Source organism: Carlito syrichta, unplaced genomic scaffold (genome assembly GCF_000164805.1).
Source record: "Carlito syrichta isolate Samal-C Ts95f unplaced genomic scaffold, Tarsius_syrichta-2.0.1 Scaffold313327, whole genome shotgun sequence".
Classification (NCBI taxonomy): Eukaryota; Metazoa; Chordata; class Mammalia; order Primates; family Tarsiidae; genus Carlito; species Carlito syrichta.
In genome coordinates this window covers 290,384-305,674 of record NW_007257423.1, presented here as the reverse complement: position 1 = coordinate 305,674, position 15,291 = coordinate 290,384, and the positions used below count along the sequence as shown (strand labels likewise).

The 15,291-nt window shown below is 38.7% G+C and overlaps 1 pseudogene; it reads left to right on the top strand.

The window, feature by feature from the left end:
* The first annotated feature begins 3,427 nt into the window (after window positions 1-3,427).
* LOC103272828 lies at window positions 3,428-4,285 on the top strand (annotated as a pseudogene).
* Window positions 4,286-15,291: the final 11,006 nt, after the last annotated feature.

Below are 15,291 nucleotides of genomic sequence, written 5' to 3'. Positions count from 1 at the left end.
ATTGACCCAAAAGCCAAACAGCTACTATAATAAATAGAATCCGAATACAAGGTTAATATTTTGTCTCGTTTTGTTTTAACTTCAAAGCCCTTACTCTTTTTAGTCTATTATTAATCTGAAACTTTAAGCCTGGTGCCGTGATGTATTTCTTTAGTCCTAGCTGCTGAGAGACTGAGACAGGAGGATTGTTTGAGCTCAGGAGTTCAAGACTGGCCTGGGCAATATAGCAAGATCCTATCTCAAAAAAAAAAAAGAAAAAAAAAATCCAAATATACTTATAAAGCTACAGAATTCTACATCTTGCTTATAGCCTACTGAGCATTCTTTCCTTATCTTATTGTTTCTGTTTTCAAATCTTATTGTTTCTGTTTTCAAATAATTTTGTAAGTCTTTGCTAAAGCTAAGATGTTTCCATGTTTGAGCGTTTCTTTGAGGTTTTGGTTTTCCAAAGTGAATTAATTTTGTGGAAAATAACATGGAACATTTCTGAATTGTATTTGATCATAAAAATCTTTGTGGAAGAAGCATCTCAGAACACACATTTTGAAGCAGAAAGGATGAAGAGGCTATTACTATATTCCCCCTCGCTCTTAAAATTTTATGGGTATTTAGTTTTTATTTATTTTAATAAATTAGATAATTTAAAAGAAATATTGGCTTTTCTTTTGTAGACAATGGTAATTTTTGTTAAGAGATCTGCCCAAGGCTATGTAGCTAGTTAGTGGTTAGGTTAACACATATGCTTTTCCTGCGAAAGAACACTTCCACACACAGTGATTCGTCATAGACGAATTATAGAAAACCTTCAAACAATTGAAGATATGAAGTAGAAATATTTTTGATAGACAAAGGCACTTTGTGATATAAGGACTTTAAAAATTGGGACTGTGTCTTCAAGAGAAGTTGTGTAACTTAAAAGAGACATCAGAATGTCCTTAGGTCACCATTTTCTAGCATAATTCTGCATATTCCTGTATGTTAACATAGTAAGTTGATACCCTCTGTAGTTGTCAGCTCTGTCTATGACTCAATATCATTGCTTCAGGTGGACACATATTAACTGCTAGAAACGAGCCTGTAGTATTCATTAATCAATCTTAAACATTAATTATATTTTTTCATGATTATCACTATGCCTGAATTTCTGCTATAATGATTGAGAAAGCAGTAGTGTTTATTATAAATTATGATTTCCTGTAAAGATTTAAGTAGACCACATAAAGACTGTTAATAATAGTATTTATAAAAATACACCAGAATGCTTCTAATTAAGGCAATCCATGAAGTCATTAATACAAAACTTAAAATTTTGATAAAAAGAAGAAAAAAGGAAACCTTTCTCAGTTTGATATCTCAAAGTGGAAGCAATTTCAAGCTTTTTCATCAAAACAGATTCTTTTGCTTAATAAAAACTCCATTAAAAAACATGAGGTTTCATGTTTATTCCTTTCTATCTTCTAAAGTCTCTATCATTATGCATTATGACTTCAATCTCCAGAATCCACAGGATCATTACAGCAAGAATGAAGTAACTGGAACATCAGTTTAGACACAGGCTACAATTTGCAAGCTCAGGCAAAAGTAGTTTTTGTAATAGGTCATTACTGGAAATTCAGATTTAAATTGCTATTCACCCACACATTAAAATGAAGCAATTTAAAACCATAAAATTATAGTTAAACAATATCATCTCAAAACCATCCATCATAAATTATTATATATTTAAAAGAACTCTCGCAAACAATCCATTCAACAAATATTTCTATCTCATTTTTTTCATAGCTCTCAATGGTCATTAGGGTGTACCAATCCAAGGGCAACTATATCTAATAAGTGAAACCTGAGAACAAAAAGAATCTGAATTAAATTACCTCCTAAATCAACCTGGTGGCATGATGGGTAGCAAATTGAAAAGAAGGTCCCTAAAGAACAGTCCTGTGCAGTACAGAACTAAGAGCCCTGTTATAAAAATCAGGACAGTGGGTACCTAATTCTTGAATATATTTCAATTTCTGGTGTGAGAAAAGGAAAATAACTTTAGCTCCCTGAATCTCAGTTCCCCACTTGCCAGATGAAGACAATAAACTAAAGTTCTCTAATGTATAATTCCAAAGCCTCTATAATTCTCAATTTTTTTTTTTGGTGTTATGAATATAGAATTCTGTGCATAGTATTTAACTTTTGTGTCAGGTACTCTACCAAGCCCTTTACAAATATTAACTGGGCACATTGGCCATGACATGACTGCTCTTTTTCAAACAGGTTCATTTGTACTTTGAGAAATAATTCACATCCAATTCACCCTTTTGGGGTATACAGTTCAATGAGATTTAGTGAATTCATAGAGTTGTGCATATATCACCACAACCAGTTTCAGAAGGTCGTCACCCAAAAAACCCCCACAGCTTGGCTATTACCCTCACCCCCAATTTCCCAGCTCTCTCAGTCTTGGGAAATCTCTAAACCACTTCTGTCTCTATAGATTTGTCTATACTGGAAGTTTAATATAAATGGGGTCACACAACATGTGGTCCTTTATGCTGGATTTTTTTTCATAGCAAAAAGTAAGCTCATGTCATTTGTCTTTTTTAACCTGTGGATTATATTAGTGATTTATATTATTGAACCCATCTAGAATGCCTGAAACAAATCCTACTTTGTCATAGAGTATAAGTGTCCTTACACATTATTGGATTTGGTTTAATCGTTTGTGGAGGAATTTTATATCAATATTCATGAAAGAGATTAGTCTGTAGTTTTATTTCCTGTAATGCACTTATCTGATTCTGGGGTACTAAGGTAATTCTGAAATCAGAATGGGTTAGAAAGTATTCTATTGTTTCTCTTTTGTGGAAAATTGGTATTATTTTTTCCTTAAATGTATGGCAGATTTCAGCAGTGAGATTTTTTGGACCTGGTGCTTTTTCTTTTTTTGAGTCATTAATTGGCGGGGGCCTGGGGCCGCCGGACCCATGGACGTGAATCTTGTCGCCAAGGACCCCAAGTCAGTCGCCCCGGGCAGGGGTGCTCCGAGTGGGGACATCTGAAACCCTACCCAGAACGACAGCGGAGGGAAGGGGGAGAAATGCAAAGACGAAGAACCCTAGCTCTGGGAGAGGGACTTATTGAAAGTTCCACGAAGAGAGACTGAGAAGTCGCAGGGCCCCACCCCAGCGTAAAGAACCACATGTTGTGTGATCCCACATGCTCCATCACTTTGTGATTGGCCCACATGCAGGGGGGCACCGGCCAGTCTTCAGCACCTCGAAGTGGAACCCCATGCTCCATCACTTTGTGATTGGCTCACATGCCGGGGGACACAGGCCAGTCTTCAGCACCTCGGAGTGGTGCCACATGCTCCATCAGTTTGTGATTGGCCACGTGAAGGGGGCACTGGCCAGCCTTCAGCACCTCGAGGTGGAACCACATGCTCCATCACTTTGTGATTGGCCCACATGCCGGGGGGCACCGGCCAGTCTTCAGCACCTGGAGGTGGAACCACATGCTCCATCACTTTGTGACTGGCCACGTGAAGGGGCCAGTTGGTGGAACCACATGCACTTCCAACACCATGCCAAATCCTTTCTGTTTCTCACCTATGCCCACATTCTTGGGCGCCCAACTGCTTCTGCAAAAACCCAGACATCAACATGCATCCCTTCTTCTTTGCCCTGGGGAAGCTCCTCTCTGTGGAGTTTGGAAAACAGAAGAAAGAGTACTTGCTGTGCAACCACCAGCACAAATACTTCTTCCTGATCCGGCCTCCAGTCTTACTGCCTCTCTACTTCCAGTGGTATCTTTTCTATTTTGTTATCCAGCGGAAGAAGTGGATGGACCTGGCCTGGATGGTCACCTTCTCTGTCTGTGTCTTCCTCCCTTACGTGCCGCTACTGCGGCTGAAAGGCTTCCTGGGCCTGTTCCTCATGGTCAGGTTCCTGGAGAGCAACTGGTTTGTGTGGTGACACAGATGATCCATATCCCCATGCACATTGATCACGACTGGAACATGGACTGGGTCTCTACCCAGCTTCAGGCCACATGCAACGTCCACAAATCCACCTTTCATGACCGGTTCAGTGGACACCTCAACTTCCAGATTGAGCACCATCTCTTCCCCATGATGCCCCGGCACAATTACCACAAAGTGGCCCCCCTGGTGCAGTCCCTGTGTGCCAAGCACGGCATAGATTACCAGTCCAAGCCCCTGTTCTCAGCCTTTGCCGATATTGTCCACTCTCTGAAGGAGTTGGGGCTGCCCTGGCTAGATGCTTATCTTCACCAATAAAGGGCCCCCACCCTGTGTGGAAGAGAAAGAGAACTCTGGAGTCAAAGCAGAGGGAACCTTGAGAGACAAAGCCATTATGATTCTCATACTCAGAGCGGGGTGGGTTTGGAAACATGAAGGCACTGTCTCAATCCCCTCTCTTTTATCTTCCAGGCTCAAATCTAATCTAAGATCCAAAAAGGTGTCGGCGCCACACATGTTCTCTGGAAGGAGGGAAGGAGCCATCAGGGCAGGGATGGAGACAGTTTCGTTGTTTATTTTCTCTAGTTTGGCAGATGCAGGTGGTTCTGAGTAGAGGGAACCAGTAGGGTACCGGAGAAGGGGCACCCACTGAGCTCAGAATGGGGAGGAGAGTTAGCACCAAAGTTCCACTCAACTGAAGGGCAGGTCACTCCTCAGTGTCTTCTCGGTCCTCACATGCCAACCTCAGAGGGGTAAGAAAGCTAAGCCTTTTGAGCGAATTCAGAAAGCAGGCATGAACGCTTAGAATTCTGAGGCTTGACACAATTCAGTGCCTGGGAACTTGGACTCACTGCCCGAGGTTAGGTGTAACTTGTGTCTGCCTCAGGCTGCCGGGAGAAGCAAAAACCAGAACTAGGGTGTTGGAGACATTTGGGCCCGCAGGATCCTGGCAACACTGACTTCCATCTCTTCAGTCCAGGGTCTAGAGAGAGCATTAGATCCTAGCTCTTGCTAGAACAGATGGTAGAGAGAGTTGCTGGCCATTAAAAACTCCTTCATCTTTTGTGTCACCTCTCCTTTTCAACTCTTTACCTCCAAGGAACAAAACACTCCCAGGACTGGGAGTCTTCTTTCTGCCCACAAGCAAGGAGCAACTTAAACTTTCCTTCTCCCTAGAAACAAACAGGGCACCCAGTGGTATCCATTTGCTTCCCAACTTGTAACTCCAAGTTTAATGAAGTAGCAATTTTCAGGAATGCCTAGACCTGCTAAAGATAAATAAAATAAAGTAACAGTTAGTGAGCACAAGTAACCAAATTGGAAGATACTAATTACCAGTCATGAGGAAAGACATACATTTTAATTAGAGTGTAAGGACTATAAACAGAAACTTCCTATAACCTAAATGACACTACAGCATTAATTTTGAGCAGGAGCTGTGTTAATCACTTCATAGTTCTAAATCAGAAACAGGAAGATTAAAAACATAGAACAGTTTGTGATCATCATTGCTGTAGCTAGGCATCTTAATCTGTCCTGCTTGTCCATGTATCCTATTCTGGAGACCATATAGGAATTTAGACTACATATAGAATTAGCCTATCAGTGTAACACCAGGATACAATATTTTTTTTAGTTAGGGTCTCACTCTGTCCCCAGGCTGGAGTGCAGTGGTACAATCAAGGCTCACTGCAGCCTTGACCTACTGGGCTCAGGCGATCCTCCCCCCTTAGCCTTCTGAGTAGCACCACTTCGCCTGGCTAATTTTTGCATTTTTTATAGAGACAAGGTCTCACTATGTTGCCCAGGCTGGTGTTGAACTCCTGGGCTTGAGCAGTCCTCCTGCCTTAGCCTCCCAAAGTGATAGGATTGCAGGTATGAATCACCACACCCTGGTCTGGAATACAATTTTTTAATCTTATGGTTTTTAGAAGATAAAGACAGTTTAACCCACTCTCCAGAGTGGACACAGGGATGTGTCCAGGGTCTTGCCTTAACTCCTGGGGCTTCTCATCAGCCTTCACACCCTCCTCAACTTGCAGCCTTTCCATCCAGGTGAGGGAATGATTTCTTGGCCTGTTCGACAGCATCTGCTCAAGGCATGATGACCATTTTGGATGCTGGGAGGAGAACCTCAAGCCAGAAGGAAAAAGCAGAGCTCACGTTCAGTTTTGAGAGGGAATAGCGGACAGCGGAGGAGATGAGGGTCTTAGAGCACGCTGGGGTGGTTAGAGACACCACCTGTTGAGAGGCCGTTTGTGTTGCTTAGAGGCTTGTCAAAACAAAGATGGGAGAAAATACATTTGGAGAACAGGTTGCAGAAGACTTCAGAGCTTTTCCACGTGGGCAGATTTTGCCAGGCTGGAGAACCTGGTTTAAAACAGCCTGGGTAGAAAAATCAGAATTAGAAAGAGTCCTAACTCATGGGCTTCCTCATTCCAAAATAGGTGCTGATCTTTCCTGTTCTGTTCCTGCCATTGACATTTAGCTGTGGTATCCCCAGCCTTTCAAGACACCTGGCCTTGTGCCTAGGGTGCCCAACCTGAGCAAACACCAGTGAGGCTCTGAGCCAAGACCAGGTACTCAAAGCACTGGGACCACTCACTGTGGCCTTCTGTCCTCAGCCTGTAACAGTGTAGTGTGGCATCTCACATGACCACAAGGGACACATCAGTTACAAATGGCTCAGAATGTTACGGTAATAAAATGACTGATCCAATCCACTGACAGGTGAGAAAACAGGCTTAGGAAAAGTAGCCTCTGGTCACACAGATTATGGCGCAATTAACACTTGAACTCCCGTTTTTTTACAACTCCCACTTCTGTTTATCTTTGTTACTTTCATCTTTTTACAACTAGGCCAAAGGCATTTTCTCCAATCAGGCCCAATGTCAGTATCCTTGTATGTGCCAGCTTTGTTACTACGTCATGATGAAGCTGAAAAATAAAGTTAATTTTCATCAGAAAAGAGTTATTAATTGCTGTTTCAATTTTTAATAGATATAGAGCTATTCATATCATCTCTTCTCCCTGTGTAAGTTTGATTGTTTATGTCTTTCAAGAAATTAGTCTATTTTGTTTAAGTTGTCAAATGTACAGGAATAGAATTATTAATATTTCTTTAGTATTCATTTAAAACCCATGAAATTGATATTGATGTCCCCTATTTCATATCTGATTTTAATAATTTATATATTTTCTTTTTTCTCTTCGTTAGCCAGGTTAGAGGTTAATTTATTTTATTGATCTTTTCACAGAATGAGGTTTTGGTTTTCTTGATTTCTTTATTGATTTTCTGTTTTTAAATAATGGATTTTAGCTTTGATTTTTATTTTTTATTGTCTTATGCTTGCTTATGACTTGTTTTGATCTTTTTTCTCTAGCTTTCTAAATTATTAATTTGAGATCTAATTTTTAATATAAGCACTTAATGCTATGATTTTCTATCTAAGCACTGTTTTTGCTGCATCTCACAAATGTTATGTTCTATATTCAGTTTCATTTATCTCAGTATATATTTATATTTCTCTTGAGATTTATTATTTTATCTATAACTGATTTAGAAGTTATTTCCAATTATTTTTAGGTTTTTCACATATCTTCTGCTGTCTAATTCCAATTTGTTCCATAGTAATACAAGACCATACTTTGTATAATTTTTATTTTTCAATTGGTTAAGCTGTGTTTTATGGCCTCAAATGTGATTTATTTATATTGGTGGATGTTTCATCCAAGCTTAAGAAGAATGCATATTCTGTTTTGTTGGATGGAATATTCTACAATTGTCAATTAGATCAAGTTCATTAGTAATTCTCTTCAAAACTCCTATATCATTAACAATTTTCTTTCTGCCTGACCTATTAATTACTGTCTGAAGAGCATTACAGTCTTCAATTACAGTGGTGGAATTTTCTATTTCTCCTTTTAGTTCTATGAGGTTTTCTTTCATTTATTTTGGTGCATATACATTTTGGACTGTTATATATATCCAACTACCTTGCCTATATAATTTTCTTTCTATTTGCAAAACTTTATTGTAGGAAGTCTGCCGGTGATCCCTTTCCTAGATTTTTGTTCATCTGTGAAAGCCTTTATTTCTTCTCCCATTTTTGAAGAACAATTTCTCTGAACATAGAATTCTAGATTTTTTTAAAAAAACAAAGTATTTTATTTCACCTTTTTCTTTCTATCTTTTTTTTGCATTGTTTCTGACAAGATATCTGCTGCAATTACTTATTCTTTTCACTCTGTAGCTGACATTCCTCTCTCTCCAGATTTCTTTCAAGATTTTCTCTCCTAGTGTTCCAATCCCACCTGTGTTACACCTTTTGAAATTGTCCCACAGTTCTTTCATGTTCTATTCTGCTTTTTCTCCATTCTTTTTTTCTCTTCTCATTTTTGTTTGGAAAGTTTCATTGACCTATATTCAAGTTTACAGACTTTCCTTTACCCTGTCAAGTCTACCAGTGAAACTATTGAAGGCATTCTTCTTTTCTATTTTCCAAATGTTTCAAGCATTCTGGCTTGTACTTCTTGACCTCAGTGTGGATCCGAGGTGGGACCATATGATCACATTGACCATGACCACATGAATTGTCAAGGTAAAGAATATGGCTTATATTTGTGCTGAAGCATTTAATTATTAATTTAAGATTTCTTGTCCCCTCTATTACAAGAGATAGTAAATTTGGAAATTGTATTTTCTCAATCAGCCTGGATCCTTGGAAAACTGGAATAAGCAATTCTCTGTTATTAGCACATAATAAGCATGTCGCATGAAAGAGAAGCAAGCTTCTGTGGTTCTAAGTTACTAAAATTTTGGGTTTTACATTTTACTTAAGAAATACTAGCCTACTTTAACTTTTAAAAGTTTCAAATATCTGCTTCAAAATTTACTAACTGTGTGAACATTTACAAATTACTCAACTTTTCTTACTATGTTTCCTCAACTATACAATGAGGGAAATACTGATATCTAGCTCTTCACGTCATTAGAACTATATGAGAGAAGTCATACTTTTCAAAAAATGAGACTTAGCATAATGTCTTTCAGGATCTTCCATGTTGTCACAAATGAAAGGATTTCCATCTTTTTAAAGACCGAATAATATTCTATTTTGTATATATACACCATTTTGTTCATTCATTCATCCATTGATGAACACTTAAATTGATTTTGTATTGTGGCTATTGTGAATAATGCTGCAATAAAGACAAGAGTGCAGATAGCCTTTCAATGTATTGATTTAAATTCTTTTGGATATACACCCAGAAAAGTGGAATTCTATTTTTAATTTTTTGAGGAAACTTTTTTCACAGCATTTTTCTTAAATGCTGTGCAAATGTACATTCCTACCAACAGTGTTAAAGTATTCCCTTTTCTCCACATCCTTGCCAATACTTGTTTTTCATCTTGAAGTGAAAAACGTCAGCTACAGGAAAACAGTATCACATGATCTCACTTATATGTGGAATCTTAAAAGTCGAACTCATAGAAGCAGAGAGTAGAAGCAAAAGGTATATGGTTATCAGAGGTTGGAGGCAGGGTCAAGAAGAAAGAAATGGGGAGTTGTTGATCAAATAATACAAAGTTTTAGCTTGACAGAGGGAGTAGGTTCTGAAAACTGTTACACAGGAGATTGACCATAGTTAAAAATAATGTATTATATATTTCAAAATAGCTAAGATGGTAAAATTTCAAATGCCTTATCACAACAATGCATAAGAAAGTGAGATTAACTAGGTTGATTTAATCATTCCACAATGTATACACATATCAAATTATCACATCGTACACCATAAATATATACAAGTATGATTTGTCAATTAAAAATAACATTAATAAAAAATATTTTTCAAAAAATGAGACAGTACAGTTCTTGGTACATGCTAGTTATACTGTGTTATCATTTATAATACTCCAACACCTGCTGATTGTATAACTTGCCCCAGCTGAGATCTGGTCAAGAAAGGAAGAAAAAAAAATTCAGAGAATGTGAAATTCAGACCGGTATGTCTGATGTTGCCTACAGAGCAGCTCCTGAAGCTGATTGTAACACATTGTCCTTATATTCCAGGAACCTAGTTTTGATTGGATTTTATAAGCAGTCTTGGATTGGCTGTTGAATTCCAAAGAAAAGAATGTATGTGCACATATATGTATTTCTATATTTTTACTTAGTTTGGAAAATACCGTATATATAATATTTATATATAAAATATATACCCATCTCTCTTTCCATATTTACTTGTTTTGGGAAATAAGGTCTAGCTTGTGACAGAAAGGCAAGTTAAACAGTCAAGAAAGAAAAAGAAAGTTCAAGTATTTTGGTCACTTGAGGCAAAGGCTTATGGTTTGGCTGCTTCTGCATGCTTACATCCTCTGAATTGCATTGTTTTTCCACTGTTACAAACAGTATTGGCCAAATGAGATTTGACATTTTATAATCTCATATAAATATACATACTTCTCAGCTGTGTTTACTTGCTAAAAAAGCAAAAATATTTTCAGTGAATTTCTTAGATCTTAGTAAGGAATCAAAAGATAGAAGTAACCTTGCATATTAAAAATAACTTTTAAAGCCGGGCTTGGTGGCTCAACCTGTAATCCCACGCCTTTGGGAGGCTGAAGTGAGTGGATTGCCTGAGCTCGCGGGTTCGAGACCCGCTGGGCAGCGAAACCTCATCTCTACAAAAAATCAGCCGGGCATGGTAGCACATGCCTGTAATTCCGGCTACTCGGAAGGCTGAGGTGGAAGGATCGCCGGAACCCAGCAGGTCGAGGCTGCGGTGGCCGGGAGCGGCCACTGCACTCCAGTCTGGGTGACAGAGTGAGACTCCAACTCAAAAAAAAACCAAACTTTTAAATCACATAATGTGAGAAACAGACATACTAATTTTCTTGAAAGTCCACTTTAAGTTTAAAAACAGTATAAGCATTCTAGTTTATCATCAGATATGTTACAAAATATTTTCTGTATGACCAAAACTTATCTGAAACAAGTATCTACACACAACTTTTCAGTACTTTTAAAGCCACTGTTTTATTTTATATAAAAAACAATCATGGCTGGTAGGCAAGACCTTCTTCCCATTTTGCAGATAAAATTAAGAGAAATTAGGTGAATAGACCGAGGTCCCAGGAGAAGTTGGCCCTAAGCCCCCTGCTTTCTCTCTCAGGCCTTACAAGTGTGTAGGTCAGAAAGGGTCTTTGGGGACACAAGTAGGGGGATAATAGTCACTCAGAACATGAGACTACCTTGGATTCCTTATCCAGCCTCCCATAACCAGCCATAACCTGATAGTCACCAAATTCTGATATTTTACTTCCCAAATATTTTGCCACTCTATTGTTTTCATCTCCCCTTTGAGATTCCACAATACAGAGAAGTAGTTAATTGTCTAAGTCAATAATCTTAAGGTCTGGCTCTTTGTTGACTTTGGTTTTGAGGCAGTTGACAGAAAGTTTAGGGCACATGCTTTGTTGTCAGAAAAACCTAGTTAGAATTACTTACTAGTTGCAAAAATTGTGATGTGAACTAGTTTATTTCCTCTACCTGAAAGTATGGCTCACATATGGTACATGCAACAGGGATTGTTTCAGAAAATAAATGAGGTTCTAAGAGGTAATACGATTAGTAGAGTGCAGATATATAGTACATGCTTATTTTTATTATTTTATATTGCTTTTGATCACCTTCTTGCTTCCAGGTTTACACACCTTTAATGCTTATAACCGATTCTTAGCCTTTGTGGAAATAAACAAAGATCAACCAAATGAGAAAAGTAAAGAGCCGTTCATTGAGAGTTTGCTATAGCAAGGGAGTCAGTCACCATCACTTGTGTTTGGTAGAGCCTCAGAGTCAGGCAGAGAAGTGGAAATACTTTATAGTGGGCAAAAAAAAAGGCTCCAGGGGTACCCTGGTTGGAGGCTATGGACACAAGAAGCAGGAGGTGAGTAAAGTTAGAAGTGGGGCCTCCAATGTTACTGACTAGGGAGGGGATCATATCTGGCTTCCTGTACTTGACCCTCTTCCAAGTGGAGACTCACATTAGGGAAGCTGGCAATTATTTATCACATCCTGGCCATGCAGAGCCAATTTTACCGACAATTGTTTGGCTTCATGGTCTGCTATTAGAGATAGCTGGCTGAGCATCTATCTCAGTAGGTTCTCAGTAGATGGCATACTTTTGAAGTTAGTCATTCTGTGGAAGCTGATACCTGAATAAGATGTGGGGGTTATTCTTGAAGACTGGAGGAAGGTTACCAGGAGCTTTGTCTTTTGTGACTGCTTCCTGCTCTCCCTCCTCCTGATTCTAGCATCTACAGTGTGACTTAGAGTAGTCTGGCTTCCTGGGTTGACTATTGTAAATATGGGGTTGATTTCCTGGGCAGGTTGCTGCAGGCCATGGGCCAGAGTTCTAGTTTTGTACATGGTTTGGTATTATCTCTTTGTATGTGTAGTCTAACACCTTGCTGTCCTAGTGATACACCTAAGACACAAATCATAGCAGTGACTTCTCTGCTTAAAACCTTCAATGGTTTTAAGAGAGGAGATAGTCAGAAGCTAGTTAGGCAGACAGAGATGGAGGGTCTTGAGGAGAATTAACATATGCAAGAACACCCCCTGTACCACCCTCATTATATAATTGTTGGTTGGAAATGAGGTTAGTGTGGTTAAGAACATCCTTTCAACCCAGGATGTACTGCTAAAAGGGACTTTTTACTGCTTAAACGCAGGCTCAGTAGATTAACTAAATGTCCTAACTTGACCTTGGCTTATTACAATATGATTAACGTAGCATTAGCATTGAGGTTTTACCTCCCTGAGTGGGCTTTTTTGGTGGTACTTATGGATAATATTCAAGATGGAGTAACTTTGGTCAAGGACTCACATGCACAAAAGAACTGGGTCTCAGAAAGTAAGGAGCGAATGAGAAGTAAATGAGAGGAATGCCCCCAGAAAAGATAAGATAACCACAAAATACTTCTAGCACTGGGTTACCCATTTTGGGCCCCCTCTCTTTTTCTAGAGAATTTTGTTGCTTCATAAACCCCTTCTTTCACTCATTCTTTTGGTGTCCGCGTTCCTTAATCTTCTTGCTTGTAGGACAAGAACCCGAGGTTGCTGGTTTAGCTGACAGTAGAGTTAAAACCTCCTGCAACAGTTTGTCTTGTTTCCAGGAGAAATGTAAGAACAGGGCACTCAAGCTGCTCCACAGCCCTACCGTTTTTTGTTTGTGGGTTCATCCAAGACCACTATCAGCTAGGGAGTATGCTTTATTCTAGAGTAAGAACAGCATCATTTGCATTCCCACTGCATACATCAGATGGTTTCTCATCTCTGACCGTTGTCTTTGCATGGAGCACCCACCCTCCACTGCCTGCTCTTTCTTTCCCCCATTCCAGCCTCAGCTCATCCATCAACCTCTGTAAGAGCCTGCAGTGAAGCTGTTCAGCTCCTCGTCGGTTCCCAGAATTCCGCGCACCAACTTCTGTCCCAACTTACCACGTCGCATGACAATTCCATCTTCATGCATGTCTCTCTCCTGTTCCAGACAGTGACCCTCCCAAGGGCAAAAACTGTCTTATTTGTCTTCTTCCCTGGTGCTTTGGACAGATCCTAGCACATATTTAGTGTATTGCAATAAATAAGAGGGCAGGATTAGAACCAACATTTTCTGACTACTGTTAGAGAGCTCTTCTCAGCATATCACATCTTATGAAAATGTGACATTAAAAGTGAATGCTGGAAAATAAATCCAAGTAGCCCAGTGGAACCAAATATGATTAAGACATTTACAATCTGTCCTTCATGACATTTCAGAAAATGTCTCTATCCTCAGGTTAAGTATAGTGAACAGTCTGCAACTACTATTGAAAAGTAAAGTCCGTTCTTTGCCTGACAATCAAAACTGGATACAGGGGCTCTTTTTGAAACATTTGCTTGGGTCCTGAAATGTAAATATCTGCCATTTTTCTAATGAAGACTTCAGTAAGACAACCTTGATATTCTGAGCAAAGATCCAACCTGAAGGCAAAGAGAACAAGCAAATCTCGAAGATAAAAGCAGTGAAAATGACCCTACAGTAGATGGCATAACTTTTGAAGTTATTCATTCTATGGAGGTTGATACCTGCGTGGGATGTGAGGGTTATTCTTTAAGACTGGGAAGGAGTAACTTATTAAAAATACAGCTTTCTTGTCCTGTGACAGCTTGTTATTCCCACAAAAAGTGTTTATAGGAGGCAGTCTTTTGGGAGGAAGCCTTTGGGGAGTGAGTATACCTAAAAAATTTGTCTCAAACAGTATTAGCATATTATAGAAATTGTTTTTACTTGGATTAGATGGCATAGATTAATAAAAATAGCAACCTCTACTAATGACATTTTATTTACCCATCATAGAAAAGAACGACAATCAGTTTTCTATATAAAATACTATTATTATTTTATTTGGATTTGATGGGTTGTTAGAGATTGATGGTAGCATCTGAATCTATAGTGCTAGAATTTTGGGTGCATCTGGAGGCTGCATATTTTAAGAGGCACCCAGAGTGATTACTCTTTAAATTTTAAGTCAACGTGGGAAATAATTCAACATCTCTCACAACTGTCTTATGACTGGTAAAACTTTATACCTGAGTAATTACTTCTTCCAGTAGGTTATTGGTGCCAAAAAAGGCCTTGTAATATTTGCCTTGAATTCCCACAGAGTCTAGCAAGGACTCCTTTTAGACCTGAAGAAAACCACCAAATATTCAATTCTAAGACTACAGCAGTTTGAGGGAAGCAGGTTGTTTGATATTGCTACAGAAAAATCATTTGGGGGTAATGATAGGGTATTTTAATGCAAGTTAATTCAATTTAGAAGCCTTATTTCTGACAAAAGCCAATTATCCTTATCATTTGTAGCCATAATAGAAAGGAAGATGTAAAGCTTAATATTAGCTGACATGTTCAACATGCAATTTAATAGAATGTGCATTGGAAGAATTCGACTCAGAAGACTCTACACTTTATTATCCAAATTTTCAGTAATTGAAAGTGATTTTTTTTTAAGATTATAACACAATCATGTTTATAGGGCCTCATGTGCCTCAAAACTTTTTCTGTATAAAGCTTCTGAAACAGGACAATAAGGCTTTAAAAAAATTATAGGTAGGGAACACAGACTTAATCAAGGATGCACTATCTCCCCCCTTTCCATAAATACGGAGTGATAGAGATTTGACTGCAGTTTGTGTATTAGTAGTGGTATGAGAACATTCTCAGTCCAAGCTGAAAAACTTGTATTCTCCTGGTACATGAAAGAGGACCAATAA